The 15,900-nt window shown below is 43.3% G+C and overlaps 1 pseudogene; it reads left to right on the forward strand.

Moving 5' to 3' along the window:
• The first annotated feature begins 2,384 nt into the window (after nucleotides 1–2,384).
• On the forward strand, nucleotides 2,385–8,505 carry LOC129411450 (NLR family CARD domain-containing protein 3-like; annotated as a pseudogene).
• Nucleotides 8,506–15,900: the final 7,395 nt, after the last annotated feature.

Raw genomic sequence — 15,900 nt, forward strand, 5'->3', positions numbered from 1 at the left:
GGGCCAAAGTCCATAGTCACAAAATTATAGATTATAAAAGTTGAACATTTGCTGGTGTTAAAGACGCGTTCCCTCTGCCTCTTTCAGCTGTTTCAAACAAGGTTTGACTTGATTCTTTCTAAAGTGCATTTGTATTGTTTGTGTTTGTTATAAAAGTGCAAACCTGAAGGAAAATACTGCTAACTGATGTGTAAAAGTCTTTGTCTCCTGCTCTAGATTATTGTCTGAGCCTTAATGAAGAAACCAAGAGCTCCTTTTAGTCGTTCAAACATCATTCTGTTTATTTCATCATGTCAACACTTCATTGTGACGTTGTGTGTTGGGGAAGTGACTTTGAAAAACTCTTTAGTTACTTATTTAAAATTGTATCTATTACACTACTTAGTTAGTGCCTCAGTAAAGTAACTTAATTCCATGAGTTTGGGATGACTTGTTTGCAGTTTTGTCTAAATCAGGGGTGTTCACACTTTTTCAGCTGTGAGCTACTGTCAAAATGATCTACCTAATACAAAGTCAAGCAAACTGCACTGAAACACTCTGTGCCCCTTTTTTGGACCCTCACCCACAGTTTGAGAACCTCTTCTTTAAGAGAACTTCCTCTGGCACTTTACACAAAACTGTGAAAAAAGTGAAGGAAGATTTTTAAACCTGTTTTTTAAAGTTTCAAACTGGAGTTTCATTCTTTTCTGGTTTTGCAGTGATATTTACCAGCCTCTGCACGTTTACCAAACCAAACACACATTGTGACAAACACAGATGCATTTGTGCACTTTTGTTAGACAAACTTCAGCCAAATGTGGCAGTAGGTCTGTTCTGTAGATCCGCTCTATGCTGTAGACCTGCTTTGTGGAACACAAATTTAGACTGGTTTTTGCTTCACGTTTGGTCTTGCTCTTCTAATCAGCCGCACTGTGGGAGGGGCTTGTGTTCGCTGTACGCAGGAAGGAGCGAGAGCGTGAAAAGGCGAGGGGCGGCGTGCTGACGTGAGGCAGATGGACAGGTAGGATGTTTAGGAAGTTGAACCTGCCCTGTGATGCACGCTGGTACACGAGGGCACACGCTGTCGCAGACGAGCCGTGCATAGGGAGCGTGTGTGTTTGTGATGTGCCGTAGAGTCTCCGCGGGTTTCAAATGAGCGCACAGGCTGCACTGAGACGCCCCACACGCTCCTGCACCCGCTACAAGTTTATTACCAACAGCAGCGGCCGTAATGAAATATGATCACACTTGTTGAGTGTCAGACCTTGAGTGAGAGACAAGACCGAGCCCGAGACGAATACTAAGACACGACGATCTACCCACACAACCTTGGCGATCAACTGGTAGATCGGGATCAACGTATTGCACACCCCTGGTCTAAATGAATCAAATGTGAGCTTTTGTGTTTGATTCAAGACTTTTAAATGGAGAGAAACACAGGAGTTGTTGAAACGTCTCAAATGACGTCACAGAGACTTTACTGGGTGATTTCAGCTCCAAGCTGCTTCTCCGCCTATGAGGAGGGACCGGCCTCATTTCAGCACCAGGATTTTCACACTCGTGCATTACACTACTGAGGTACTTGTAATCCAATGACAGTAACTAAGTAGAAGTGAGTAAGTTGGAGCCAACACTGTGTGCTGTAGAACGTCAGTCCATTTGCACTGTTCAACACATTGAATGGTGTCCATGGTTACAGAAAGTGATCAAACTAATAACACAGAAAACAAGAAATCAGAGGCAACAAGCCAAATAGAAAGCAAAGAAAAGAGTGAAACAAAGTGAGGAAAAAGTCCACACACAGATGTATGTTTGTCTTGTGCAGTGTGAGGCGTTGGTCTGGTGATGTGCTGCTCCAGTCCAAAAGTGTGGCTCTTATTCCTGTGTCTTATTTCCTCAAACTGTGGAGAAACTGAAAAATACTTTCAAATACAATCAACTTCTTTTCACATTTGGGACGTTTTGTAGCAGCTTTTGTTCTACAACATTTACCGTTCAAATGCATTCATTAGAGGAACACTGTGTGCATTTGTGGAGGAGGCATGAGGAGGAGGAGAGCCTCCTTCAGGACAAATGAGAGTCAGGTTTGTGGAGAGGCAAGCCCACTCAAATAAGGAGGCAGGTTTTTAAAAACCTTTTTCAGTGCAACAAACACAACCAAGGACTGAGCCAAAGGAGAACAAAAATGTGGATTCAATGAATTCAGCAAATATCTGAACTAGTGGGACTCACACCACAGTTGAGAAGCACTGCTCTAAACTTAGAGACGAACTGGACGATATTTTACATGTTGTTCTTTGTAAAGTGATATTTTACATGTTGTTTGTAAACCACAGTGTTGAACTCTTCGGTGTTAAAGTTGCTCTATTAACTCATCAGAGTTTTGCCTTTGGGCTTCAGTCTGATTCAAACGGACAAGAGTTCGATTCCCCTGAAAGTCTGGACTTTATTTCAGGTGTGAATAAAGACAAACAAACTCTGAACCGGACCAATCGAGTCTGTTTCCAAACGGGGCTGACATAATAATGTGTGTATTGAGGAGAGAAACATTTGTGACATGTTTAAACATTCGTGTTGTTTGGGATGAATGTTTTGTGTGTTTTTCCTTTTGAAGCAAATGAACAGAGCATGGATCAGAGAGAGCACAGAGAGGACGGAGCCCCTCCCTCTAAAACCACTCACCCCCCCAAAGCTCAGAGGTAAGGGACCATCTCTAACGCTCCACCACTGTTCTCCATGTCAGAGCTCAGACTAAAGCCACTGCTCCATCTGTGTCCACAGACCTGCTCCTGGGACCAGCGCCCACTCATTCAACAGTGATCGCTCTAATGATGGAGGGATTGATTTGAAAAGAGAACATGGTCCACAGTAAGTCACACTCACAACACCTTATAATGTCACCACTTTATGTCAACAAACATTTGAATATAATGTGGGTGACGTGGTTTGAATGAAATAAAAACATGTCCAGGAGTGGTCCACAGTTCACAGAGAATCACATTCAAATCAGAATGATACACACAAGTCTGTTCTTTGTTCCATAATTCAAACTTTAAAAATATCTAAACTGGATGTGTTTGTTGTTGAATGTGCCGTACTGAAGCGTCTGTGGTGAAGGCCTCATGAACACTTTGTAGAACCTTCTGAAGTATCTGACCTAAGTCAGAACAGTCCCATGTGTTTTACTGTGACTGAAGTGTGTTTTCTTCTGTGTCTCAGGATCCACCAGAAACATCCTCCGTCTGAACCTGGTCCCAGCTGTGAGTCCCTCAGGAGTGACACGTCTATGATGCAGCCAATATCCTTCAGGAGAGAGCTGTAAGTGAGCGCTGTGTTTTATGGTGCATGATATTAGAAGTATATGTGAAGTTAGATCTGGTCCAAATGTCCAAACCTGCCTTCAGGGTCAAATGCTTTTTCGACACACATTTACAAAACAAACTCTAATTCATCTGTACATATGAATGTTATATATCAGTGAGAAGCAAAAAAATCACCTGAATCCAACAAACCCATGGGCCGATCTTAGCACTAGCACTAGCATGAAAGAGGGGGCGTGTCCAGGTGGGTCTGGACTTGGCTGCTGGTGGCTGGAGTGGGATGGTACAAGTCCATATATGATGACATCTGAACCAATTTGTGAGCGCTGTGGCATATAAAATTCCTGCCAGTGTGGGTAAAGTGTGCAGTCTGTGCCTCATCACAGGCAGCACAGATGCTGTGGGGAAAACTTATATATGTGACAATAAAACAGCTCTGGAGCCTCATGATGAAAGTCCACACCAGCAGAGACACCAACAATATAGAATTTTGGATGTGCTGTGACAGAACAATTTTACAATTGGTAGAATGAGAGCAGGAGCAGGGCTGGAGACGGCAGGATCACTGGAGAGCAGAGAGGGCAGGTAAATAAAATGTCGTGGCAAAGAGATTGAGGAGGTTCTCCGTGTGTTGGTAGAAAACAATCTGGCAGAATCTCTCAGGTGAGCAGGTCTCAAGTAGTTGGCTCTTGATTGCTTGCAGGTGAGGTGAATCAGGTCCAGGAGACCACGCACGCACGCACGGGAAAAGAGGGAGGGGAGCACCAGCCATGTCATATTCAGTGTCACTGTCAGGCCCGTACCAGGACAGAGTCTGAACATGAAAAACAGACATGAACGTCAGGTTTGAAATAAAAAGGTGTTCAAAAAACAATGAAAGTACACTTCAAATGAAAGACAAACATTGTCTGCGGTGAAGGCCTCCTGAACACTTTGTATCTGAGTCACAACAGTCCTATGTGTTTTACTGTTACTGAAGTGTGTTTTCTTCTGTGTCTCAGGATCCACCAGAAACATCCTCCGACTGAACCTGGTCCCACCTATGAGTCCCTCAGGAGTGACAAGTCTATGGGATGCCCAATATCCTTCAGGAGAGAGCTGTAAGTGAGCGCTGTGTATTATGGTGCATGATATTAGAAGTATATGTGGAGTTAGATCTGGTATACAAGTTATGTAGTGTTTCATAAATTCTGTTCAGGTGAAAGTTTCCTTAGTTTGTGGAAGTAAAGACTCAGTCACTATAATTAAAAAGTTAAAGTTTAGGGTAAAACCATATTTAAAAATACACTGGTGTGAGATTTGTCCAAAACAAAGCTCTGGTTTATCATTTAAATTTAAAGTCCAAATGTATTTTCCTGTTAATTAAATCCAGCAGACTCCAGCACAGAGTCTTCTGAAGCGTCCTCCACCTGTGAGTCCCTCAGGAGTGATCGCTCTATGGAAGAGACACATCATTTTGCCACAGAGCCACGAGTTTTCAAAAGCATTGATCATAAGAACAATCTATAAATAATAAATAATAATGATGCATGTTTCATGTGTGTCTGTGACAGAGGGGAGCAGCCAGGTCCAGAGGTCTCCAGTGGTCAGCACCATCACACACAGCTGGACTCCATATTTAAGGTGTGTCATTCACTAAAGTTTGGAAATGTTCAGATGAATGAAGCTTGTTTCACACAGATCTGACACTGAGTGCATTTGTGTTGTTTATAATGTGTCTGTTCAGCTTCTGGAGGAGGACATCTTCACTTTTGTCCAGAAGGAGCTGAAGAAGCTCCACAAGGTTCTGAGTACAGATGAGTCAGAAGGTTTAGATCCTGTGGAGGATGAGGATGAAGAGCAGAGGAGCTGCAGTGAGGCTGTTCTGAAGATTACACTGAACTTCCTGAGGAGGATGAAGCAGAAGGAGCTGGCTGAGCGTCTGAGGAGCTGTAGGACCATTTAACACATTTAACAAGGTGCTCACAATCATTTTATCTTCTCTGAGACTCAGGTCTGTATCTGTTGTCTTCATTCAGGGAGTGATTCTGAAGTTTATCAGCATAAACTGAAGTCTGACCTGCAGCAGAAGTTTGAGTGTGTGTTTGAGGGCATCGCTAAAGCAGGAAACTCCAGCCTTCTGGATCAGATCTACACAGAGCTCTACATCACAGAGGGAGGGTCTTCAGAGGTCAACCAGGAACATGAGGTCAGACACATGGAAACAGCCTCCAGGACACCAGGCCCAGCAGAGACAGCCATCACATGTGAAGACATGTTTAAAGGCCCAGCTCACACACATGGAGCCATCAGAACAGTGCTGACAAAGGGAGTGGCTGGCATCGGGAAAACAGTGCTCACTCAGAAGTTCACTCTGGACTGGGCTAAAGGTGAAGCCAACCAGGACATACAGCTGCTGTTCCCGTTCACTTTCAGAGCACTCAATGTGCTGAAGGAGAGAAGCTTCAGCTTGGTGACACTTGTTTGTCACTTCTTTAGTCAAACACAAGTAGAACTCTGCAGCTTTGAAGACCTCAAGGTGCTCTTCATCTTTGACGGTCTGGACGAGTGCAGACCTCCTCTGGACTTCACCAAAACCGAGGTCCTGAGCGACCCCACAGAGTCCGCCTCAGTGCACGTGCTGCTGGTGAACCTCATCAGGGGGAGCCTGCTTCCCTCCGCTCGCCTCTGGATAACCACACGACCCGCGGCGGCCAATCAGATCCCTGCTGAGTGCGTCTCCATGGTGACAGAGGTCAGAGGGTTCACTGACCTGCAGAAGAAGCAGTACTTCAGGAAGAGATTCAGAGACGAGGCCGACACAATCATCTCCCACATCAGACATCCAGAAGCCTCCACATCATGTGCCACCTGCCGATCTTCTGCTGGATCGCTGCCGCAGTCCTGAAGCTTGTGTTGAAAAGCAGAGAGAGAGGAGAGCTGCCCAAGACCCTGACTCAGATGTACATCCACTTCCTGGTGGTTCAAGCCAAAGTCAAGAACATCAAGTATGAAGAAGGATCTGAGACAGACCCACACTGGAGTCCAGAGACCAGGAAGATGGTGGAGTCTCTGGGAAAACTGGCCTTTGAACAGCTGCAGGAAGGAAACCTGATCTTCTATGAGAGTGACCTGAGCGAGTGTGGGCTGGACGCTGCAGCGGCCTCAGTGTACTCTGGAGTGTTCACACAGGTCTTTAGAGAGGAGCCAGGCCTGTACCAGGACAAGGTCTACTGCTTCATCCATCTGAGTGTGCAGGAGTTTCTGGCTGCTCTTCACGTCCATCAGACCTTCATTAACACTGGGATCAACCTGCTCTCACAGAAAACACAGAAGTCTACAATGTTCAGTGTGGAAAAAAAACTAAAGCATCTTCATCAGACAGCTGTGGACCAGGCCTTACAGAGTCCAAACGGACACCTGGACCTGCTCCTGCGCTTCCTCCTGGGTCTTTCACTGTCGACCAATCAGAGCCTTCTACAAGGTCTGCTGACACAGACAGAAAGTAGCTCCCAGACCAATCAGAAAACAGCTGAATACATCAAGAAGAAGCTGAGTGAGGATGTGTCTGCAGAAAGGAGCATCAACCTGCTCCACTGTCTGAATGAACTGAATGATCGTTCTCTGGTGGAGCAGATCCAACAGTACCTGAGATCAGGATGTCTGTCTGAAGGTGGACTGTCTCCTGCTCAGTGGTCAGCTCTGGCCTTCATCTTACTGTCATCAGAAGAAGATCTGGACCAGTTTGAGCTGAAGAAATATTCTGCTTCAGAGGAGGTTCTCCTGAGGCTGCTGCCAGTGGTCAAGGCCTCCAACAAAACTCTGTGAGTCTCCTTTGTTTAACAAGATGGTTTGGTTCATTTTCTACATAAACAATGTTTTCTCTCTCCAGACTGAGCAGCTGTAACCTGTCAGAGAGAAGCTGTGAAGCTCTGTCCTCAGTCCTCAGCTCCCAGTCCTCTAGTCTGAGAGTCCTGGACCTCAGTTTCAACGACTTGAAGGACTCGGGGCTGAAGATGTTGTGTGTTGGACTGAAGAGTCGTCACTGTAAACTGGAACAGCTCAGGTCAGAGGGGTTCATATTCTTCACTATTATTACCTGTTATAACCTGTTGGTATTTGCGTTGGAAAATCACATTTGATAAAGTCACATAAAGATCTGGGACTTGTTCTTTGTCTCATTTGGGTTGAATGTTTTTAATGAATGGACTGATTCCAATAATCTGTGTCCTCAGACTGTCAGGTTGTCTGCTCTCAGAGGAAGGCTGTGCTTCTCTGGCTTCAGCTCTGAGGTCCAACCCCTCCCATCTGATAGAACTGGACCTCAGCTACAACCATCCAGGAGACACAGGAGTAAAGCTCCTGTGTGCTCTACAGGAGGACCCCCACTGCACACTGGACACTCTCAGGTATGGACATGCTCGCCTGCTTAACACTCAAAATCATAAATGACAGTGTCATGAATAAAAACAGACTTCAGAATCACCAGAGGCCTGTGCACCACAGATTGAGAAGAGTGTTAGGGTCAAAAGAACATATTTGAATGTCACATGGAGTGAAAATGCTCTGAAACAAACTCTGACATGGTGTGTTTCCTTCAGACTGAGACCTGCTGGAGAACGATGGATGAATCTAATCTGGAGATGTAAGTCCGACTTAACCCATTTAACTCTGGTCAGTTTTATGATTTTATTTTTGTCACACAAACAAAGCGTCTGTCAACATTCTGTTACACACTTGTTGTTGCATTTTGTCACTGCAGCAACAAACTCCAGAGAAATCCAGATTTACTCTGAGAATAATCTGAAATAGACTCCAGATTTATACTGAAAATAATCTGAAATAGACTGTGGGGCTGTGAAAGGAAATGTTTTTACACTCACATAAATGTGAGACAAACAGAAGAGTGGAATGATGAGAGTGGACAGGGGACTAACTGCTGCTGTGTTGTGTTTTCTCTCGATCAGATTTCTGTGATCTCACTCTGGATCCAAACACAGTGAACAGAAAACTCAAATTGTCTGACAACAACAAGAAGGTGACACGTGTGACAGAGGAGCAGCCGTATCCAGATCATCAGGACAGATTTGACATCTGGCGTCAGATTCTGTGTTCCACTGGTCTGACTGGTCGCTGTTACTGGGAGGTCCAGTGGAGTGGAGATGTTTAATATATCAGTGTCTTACAGAAGAATCAGAAGGAAAGGAGACGATTATGACAGTTTGTTTGGATTCAATGATCAGTCCTGGAGTCTGCTGTGTTCTAAAGGTGGTTTCTTTGTTCGTCATAATGACTGTCGAACCCATCTCCCTCAGCCCTGCTCCTCTCGTGGGAGAGTAGCAGTGTTTGTGGACTGTCCTGCTGGCTCTCTGTCCTTCTACACAGTCTCCTCTGACCAACTGACCCACCTCCACACCTTCAACAACACATTCACTCACACTCTGTTCCCTGGGTTTACACTCTGGACTTGTCACTCCTCAGTGTCTCTGTGTGCTCCGACAGACTCACTCTCCTCTGTGTAAAACAGTCCAACATTTTTCTATTTTTACATCGTTGAACACAAAAAAAGTGATGTTAATAGTGGAGTTTGACAGAAAAAGAGTGCAGACGTGATCTTCTGGATGAAGATAAATGTTTATATGGCAGACTGAGGTCCTTTTATGTGGAGATGAGCAGCAGACTGAGGTCCTTTTAGGTGGAGATGAGCAGCAGACTGAGGTCCTGTGTTGCTCTCTCGTCTGTGTTGGTTCATCCTCTTGTGAAGTGGCTGTTGAAGCGGCAGAATCAGAGCCCAGAAGAAAGATCATCACTATTCCTTACATGGCTGGTGTTTCTGAAAAACTACGAGGATGTTCAGACACCGTGAGATCCCAGACTATTTCAAACCTACAAACACTTTGAGACAGAAACTGGTCCAGCCAAAGGACAAAACTACACTGGAGAAACGAAAAACAGCCACTTCACAAGAGGATGAACCAACACAGACGAGAGAGCAACACAGGACCTCAGTCTGCTGTACATCTCCACCTAAAAGCCAATTTCTCCTTTGCCATGTTTAGTGTGAGAGATGTGTGTGGGTGTTATATGTGTACAGGACCACAACTTTATAAAGTGTCATGAAATATTTGAGAAAACCCTCTCTCTCTCTTTCTACTTCCAAATGTTTGTCATGTCAAGGCTGTGTTCTGTGTTGTGTCCACCAGAGGGCGCTCACAATCGGTCTGAGGTGGGAGGAGCCAGTTGCTATAATGGGATTGTGGAGGCGAGACTCAGAGGAGAGTGGAGACGGGTGGAGTCCTCTGGACTCTGGGACCACGAGGCTGCAACTGCTGTGTGCAGAGACCTGGACTGTGGCTCTGCTGTTCACGGAGAACAGAGAGATGATTTTCACAGAGTTGTGTGTGGAGGATCAGACCTGACTGTGTAAAGAATCTTCAGTGAGAGGATGTGTCTCTGGTTCCTCCTCCTCTGCCCGGGCTCTCGAGATGGTGTGTTCAGGTAAAAGTCTGATCTTACATTTTTATGTCTCTCAGGGTTTTTTTTCTAATTGTCAGGTATAAAATGTGTGACGTCCAATCAGAGTTTAGATCACACACACAAGACTCGGGTGGAGTCTTGGTGATCCTTCTGTTGTAGCTCCTGCACATCTTCCCAATGACCTACTGCTACGACCTTTAGACCTGGTTTAGTACTGGTTTAGTCCTGGTTTCTGACCTGTTGTTGTGCTGTGTCCTGTTGTTTCAGGTCAGGACCAGAGGCGGCGATAGAGAGAGGCCCCAGCTGAGAGTGAAACCGGTTCAGATCAGAATTGGTCCAGTTTCAGATACAGTCGTCCCTCACTATATTGCAGTTCACCTTTCATGGCCTTGCTGTTTTGCAGATTTTTTTTGTGCAATTATGCGTATGAACGTGCATTGTGTTGTAGACCGTTGTCAATCAGTCTCCTCTGTGCCATGTCTCTGTACAGTACAGAATGTGTTCGTTTCTCAAATGTTCATAAATGTTGGACTGTATCAGTGTGGTTCTGAAGTGCTGTATGTTTGCAAGTTTTCTCCTCGACAAAACCCACAATGTCGACAAAAAGACTCCTGCGCTTGCACCTAAAAGGAAGAGGAAGATGTAACCATTGCACAAAAAGCTGGACTTCTGGACATGCTGAAGGAAGGGGGAAGGGACAAGTAGCAAGGTCCTGCACCGCATCGTGTACGGACAATTAGTTGCTGAAACAGGTGGGTTTTTAACATTCTAGAATTTAAAAAAGTCCGGCATCTCGATGTTTCTTCTGCTCAGTAAATAAAGTCTGTGAAGTGTTGACAGTTGAGTCAGTTGAGTCATCTGTGAATTTGTATTCGTACTGAAAAAAGTGTAACCGTTTCATTTTGTGATTGTAATTCTTGCAATTGTAACTTTTCAATTCGTATTCTGACAAATGCCTCAGTTAGAAAGTTTTTAATTTGTGTGTGATGTATCACGGGTCCAGGCAGGTGCAGGTTTAACTTTGATATAATGTCGGGTTAATGGGTGGGTGCGGTGGTAGACTGCGCAGGTGTGTGTCTCCAAAAATGGACAATGGACAAGTGTAGGACTCTGAACTGTTTTATAATAAACTGAATGAGTGATTGGATCCAGGACTTCTAATGTTGTAGCTAAAGTTAATTAAATAAAAAATGTGTTTCCTTTAAAAATGTAAAATAAATATTCTGTAAATTATGTAACCTGGCTCTCATTTGATGTGCTTCCCTGTGCACCTTATACTTCGATTTTATTTCCCCAAACTAGATTTGAGGCGGCGTTGTTACAACACCATTTCTGTTAACATTCCAAAGGGTCAACACCTCGACTGGCACACGTGACGTAACACACAAGCGGCGAAGGGGGAGGTGCCAGGTTAACATAAAAGTCATTCATCATTAAGTACAGGCACAAATAACGGTGTGATACATATGCCTCACCTCAACCTGGTCTGTACTCAGCAAACGCCATGGCTGATAGTGTCCTTCGTGCGCTCCGTCTGCACATCAGTGTCCAGTGAGAAGGATGAGGCAGATGTGTTGGGCTGTTTTCCTTGCAGGAGACGAGCTGTGTCTGTGGACTCGATCTGATATCCCTGGACCCTGTCTCGTCTGCACATTCAGTGCAGAAGCTTCCCTGGACACAGATATTTCCTTCAATTTATTACTTCAAACAGATGATCATATATATGTCAACTTTCTTTTGCTGTTGTCTGTTATTTGGAATTGGTAACAGGCACCGTCAGAACTTAAGAAATCTGAAAATCTCTTTGCTTTTAACCCTCTCAGGCTCAAATTAAATTTTAGGAAAAATCTGATATTTGGGGAAAATTATCATATGGGGTAGTAATATACAATCCTGACTTTTTTTTTTTTTTTTGAGATCCAATGTGTTCTGGGATGTTGCAGATTTGGTCCAGTGTGGTAACTTAACACTGAAGACTGAAAATGATATGAACGCCCTCTTTATTTGTATATCAGTTTTTATAACAATGAAAACATAAAGCACAGCTTTATAGTGACAGAACAGAATCACTTTTTTGTGTGGTTCTCCAAGAAACAATTTTTATCCTTTGTAAAGCACAAAAGTACTTTTCACTTCTGGCAGGCTGTTTGCGTGTAACCATTCTTGCACAGTTTGCATCATCCACGTTTATCAGCATGGATGGGAAAAAAGGCTCATAAAGTATGGATGTGGAGTAAGTAGGTAATTGGAATTTACCTGTTGCAAATGTGCAACGCCTGCCTGGAGAGTGTTAATGTCATGTATGCAGTGTACATGTGTCCTTTGCCTTTGCCCTGTCTACTCTTGAATGCACAAAAGCAGGACTGCACCGAACTAAACAAGATCTAGGGCTTCAGAACCGCGCCCAGGCATGGATGACCCCTAAAAACGCGGCATGTTTGTCCAGTGTGAGCACGGCACGGATGGGACTTCACCCCGAATGGAGTAGGCACAGAGCTCATGTATGAGCACATGCACGACTTGTGTGTGCGCGTGTGTGTGTGCGTGCATGTGTGTTGATGTTATTCATACGAGGAAAACAGTGAATAAAGTCACTCTAAAACACAATGAGTCCGCGCTGACCTTCAACGAGGACTGTGGATGGTGAGAAAAGTTTTGCAGCCTCGTCTCGTCTGGTCCTCATGTCTCTGCTCTGTTTTTGTCTCCATAAACTCACAGAGGAGCATGTATCGCAGCAGGACTCACATCTGCCTCACTATTTAAAAGATATTTCTGCCACTGGACTTATTTATTTCTGCTGTGCGACATGTAAACAAACGGCACCGTGTGATGACGTCAGCGGCTGTAGCTCGGTTCGGTTGTGCAGGTGTGAGTATAGAACATAGAACCTACACGATCGTGCTTGAGAACGGCACAGTCCAAGTGTGCGTTCTCCCTAATTCTGGTTTGGTTTGGAGTAAAGTCCCTGTGCTAAAAATATATCACAGTTTTACATCAATTCAGTGACGGTTTGTGATGAAAAGTTGAAAAGAAAAAGAAAAAAAACTAAAGCCTGTACGTCATATGTCTCCATCCAAAATGCAGAGAGAATTCATGCACAAGGAAGGACTTTTTATGACATTTTAAACCGTTATTCATTTTTGTTAATCTAATTATAACTACTGCACACGTTTGGCTCTTTGTTTACATTATGGTTGCTACAGGGAACATTTATGACATTTACGGCTGTGTCTGAATGTCCACTGTTGTCCCTAACCTCTCATTCACTGCACAGACCTGCACACTTTAGCAGCCCCTACAGAGCACTCACTCACAGAGAGACTCGGACTCGCAGCTCACTCCAATCAGGTCACGTGACTCTGGCTCTGGGTGAACAAAAGCTAAAGGATAAACTCAGATAAACTTTGATTTGTGATGCAGGATTTTATGTAAACACACTGGATTATTTGCTTTTTGTCCGAGATGTGTTTCTGCAGTTTGTATCATAAAACAGCAGCAAGTGTCATCCGAGGTCACTGAGCAGAACAGTTTGCACTTCAAGTGCAGCAGCATCAAGTCTGAAATGAACAAAACGGGCCTCATTTAGGATTCTTTTCTTAAAAAATGTTTCCACTTTGAGAAGATGCTGAGAGACTCTGCCCCAGATTCACAAAACTTTATTATGCAGAAGAATTCCTTCTTATGTGACAGTTGCACCGAATTCACCAACACCCAGAGTGAACGAGGTCAGTGGAGCGTCTACACACAATGACTATTTTACAGCTTCAGCCACGAAATGTCCAAATTCACATGACACACTCAGGGAGAAGATTTAAGTCAGAAACTTACTGAACTAAGCCGACGCTTCTGTCGTATTTATCATGGTTTCTGTGTGGTGAACGGTGAAGGAGGGGGCCGGGGTGTGGGGTGTATAAGAGTGCACTCTGGTCATGGGGGGTCGAGGGGTGATGGGGGGTGATGGGGAGTGATGGGGGTCGGGGGGTGATGTTGGTGTTGAGTCCAGCGGGGTTCAGGCTCTGGGTCTGGGACAGACTGAGTCTCTGCTCCTGGAGAAACTCTGTCAGACCAAACAGACACAGACTCTAGAAAACTCCTCACACGTGATTGGATCACACAGTTACATGTTTATAGGAAATAATTTAAGAAAATATATTACTTACAATCATGGAGAGGAATAATATTCTAAAACAGTAGAATTTTTGTTCTCTCGAATGTTCCTGACTGTTCGTAGGATTTGTTCTTTCAGAAGAACATTTACAGTTAAGGGCTGCAGACGCTGCTCTCACTGACAATCCAGGTGAGATTTCAGCATCTTAAACACACCTGTTGTACAAGGAACTAACCCCTGACACTAACCCCTAACCCCACCTGAACTCCTCACTGAAGACCTAAACCTAGTCCTAACTCTAGTCCCAACCTTAACCTTAACCTCACTCTACCATTTTTCTCCATTTTTTATATGTTGATTTTTTTAAATCCAAGATGGCGAACTTCTGGTTTGGGAGGGGGTGTGGTCAAAATATACTTTTTTATTCCTATTCCCATGATGCGTCTGTTTACCAAATTTGGTTTGGCTAAGCAACAACAACAAAGATTTTGTTGGACGTCCTATTGGCGAGAACAGACTTTTTTCATCAAGACCAGGTCACGATTGTGTGAACTAAATTTTGTATGTCTACAAAAAAATCCATTTTTTCTGTTCCTGTTCTCTATGGCCCATTTGAGGTTTTCTTCTATAAATCTGTTCAGGTTCGGGGTGTTCACCAACTGTTAAAAGTCGAGTGGAATCTGCCAATGTTTGTGCAAATTCTCACTCATCAAAGTTTGATGGCGAGCTGAAAAAATGAACATTAGATTGCCTCTAACCATCATATTGAAGTCAGGTGTATAAGGCTGTTACACACCTGGTCCCCATATCTTAACATGGAAATAAATAATAAAACTAAACTAAATGCATGTTGAATGTGTTTAGAAGGTTTATATGATTGATATTGATATTCAGCAGGTATTCATGTTGTCATGTTTGTTCATTAACATGCTCTGTCCCAATCAAATAAATAAATAAATAAATAAAAATAAAATAAATAAATATGTTTAAATGTTTGTACATGTCTTTCTTGTCAAGGGTGAGGATGTTACTTGCAGCCTGGAAAATGCCCTTTCTACCTGTGAACTTCCACCATGTGACACTCAGGTAACATAATCAGTCTTTGCCTGTTATGGTAGAATTGACTTGTAAATTCTGTACAATATAAATGTAAAAGTGTTCTGCACACTGAAACACAACTGTCAGCAATTAGGTTACGGGTTACGTCTTTGAAAATAATTTATTTGTAATCGTTTTAATGTTTAATTTTGGTTCTTTGTGTTATTTATTTATTTTTCATCTTAATTTAACTGGTAAAAGATGGGGTTTTCTGACTGGGACAGGGTTGTTACCTTGCTTCTGCTGTCATGGAGTGATTTTTGCTTTATGGAGAATTATTAGCCATTAATTGATCTCAATTGAAGTAGATACATTTCACTTTATTTTGTATTGGGTGTATTGTATTAATATTTTACACAACGTGTCTTGCTCTGTCTGTCAAATATGCAATGGCCACATAACACACAAATAACAAATGCATACAGTCACTTATTGATTTTGTTGCTATTGTTTTACCTTGACTGATTAAAAGTATGAGCTAAAAGTGATAATCAGTACAAATGTATTATCTATGTAAAGGTAAAAGGTGATCTTTTTTTTAGTAATGCTTCCTATGAATCTTGTCTTTATAAGACTCTATAAACATATTCATAAAGGGTCATAATGCCTTCATAAAGCTTAAAGCAGCACTATGTACCGTTTGGCTGTTTTTCTTACGTGGCTCCCCCTATGGCCCAGGATTAAATATTTACTGCCAAATGTTCACTAGCCACTTGGCTATCAAGCAGCAGACCAAAATAATAGTTAAAATTTGTATTCATAACTATTTATACAAACTCAGGGCTGCATTCGTAAGGCGAGTATAGTTATATAGCCAAGAATGGAGAAGTGTCACTTAAAGTTGGCATAGGGCTGATGATATAGCATATAATGCCTTAGGAGTACAGTCATGAGTATGTATAAATAATGATGAACACTTTACATACATTATGAATGCAT

This window comes from Boleophthalmus pectinirostris, unplaced genomic scaffold (genome assembly GCF_026225935.1).
Source record: "Boleophthalmus pectinirostris isolate CB_2022bp ecotype Guang Dong unplaced genomic scaffold, ASM2622593v1 HiC_scaffold_1, whole genome shotgun sequence".
Lineage (NCBI taxonomy): Eukaryota > Metazoa > Chordata > Actinopteri > Gobiiformes > Gobiidae > Boleophthalmus > Boleophthalmus pectinirostris.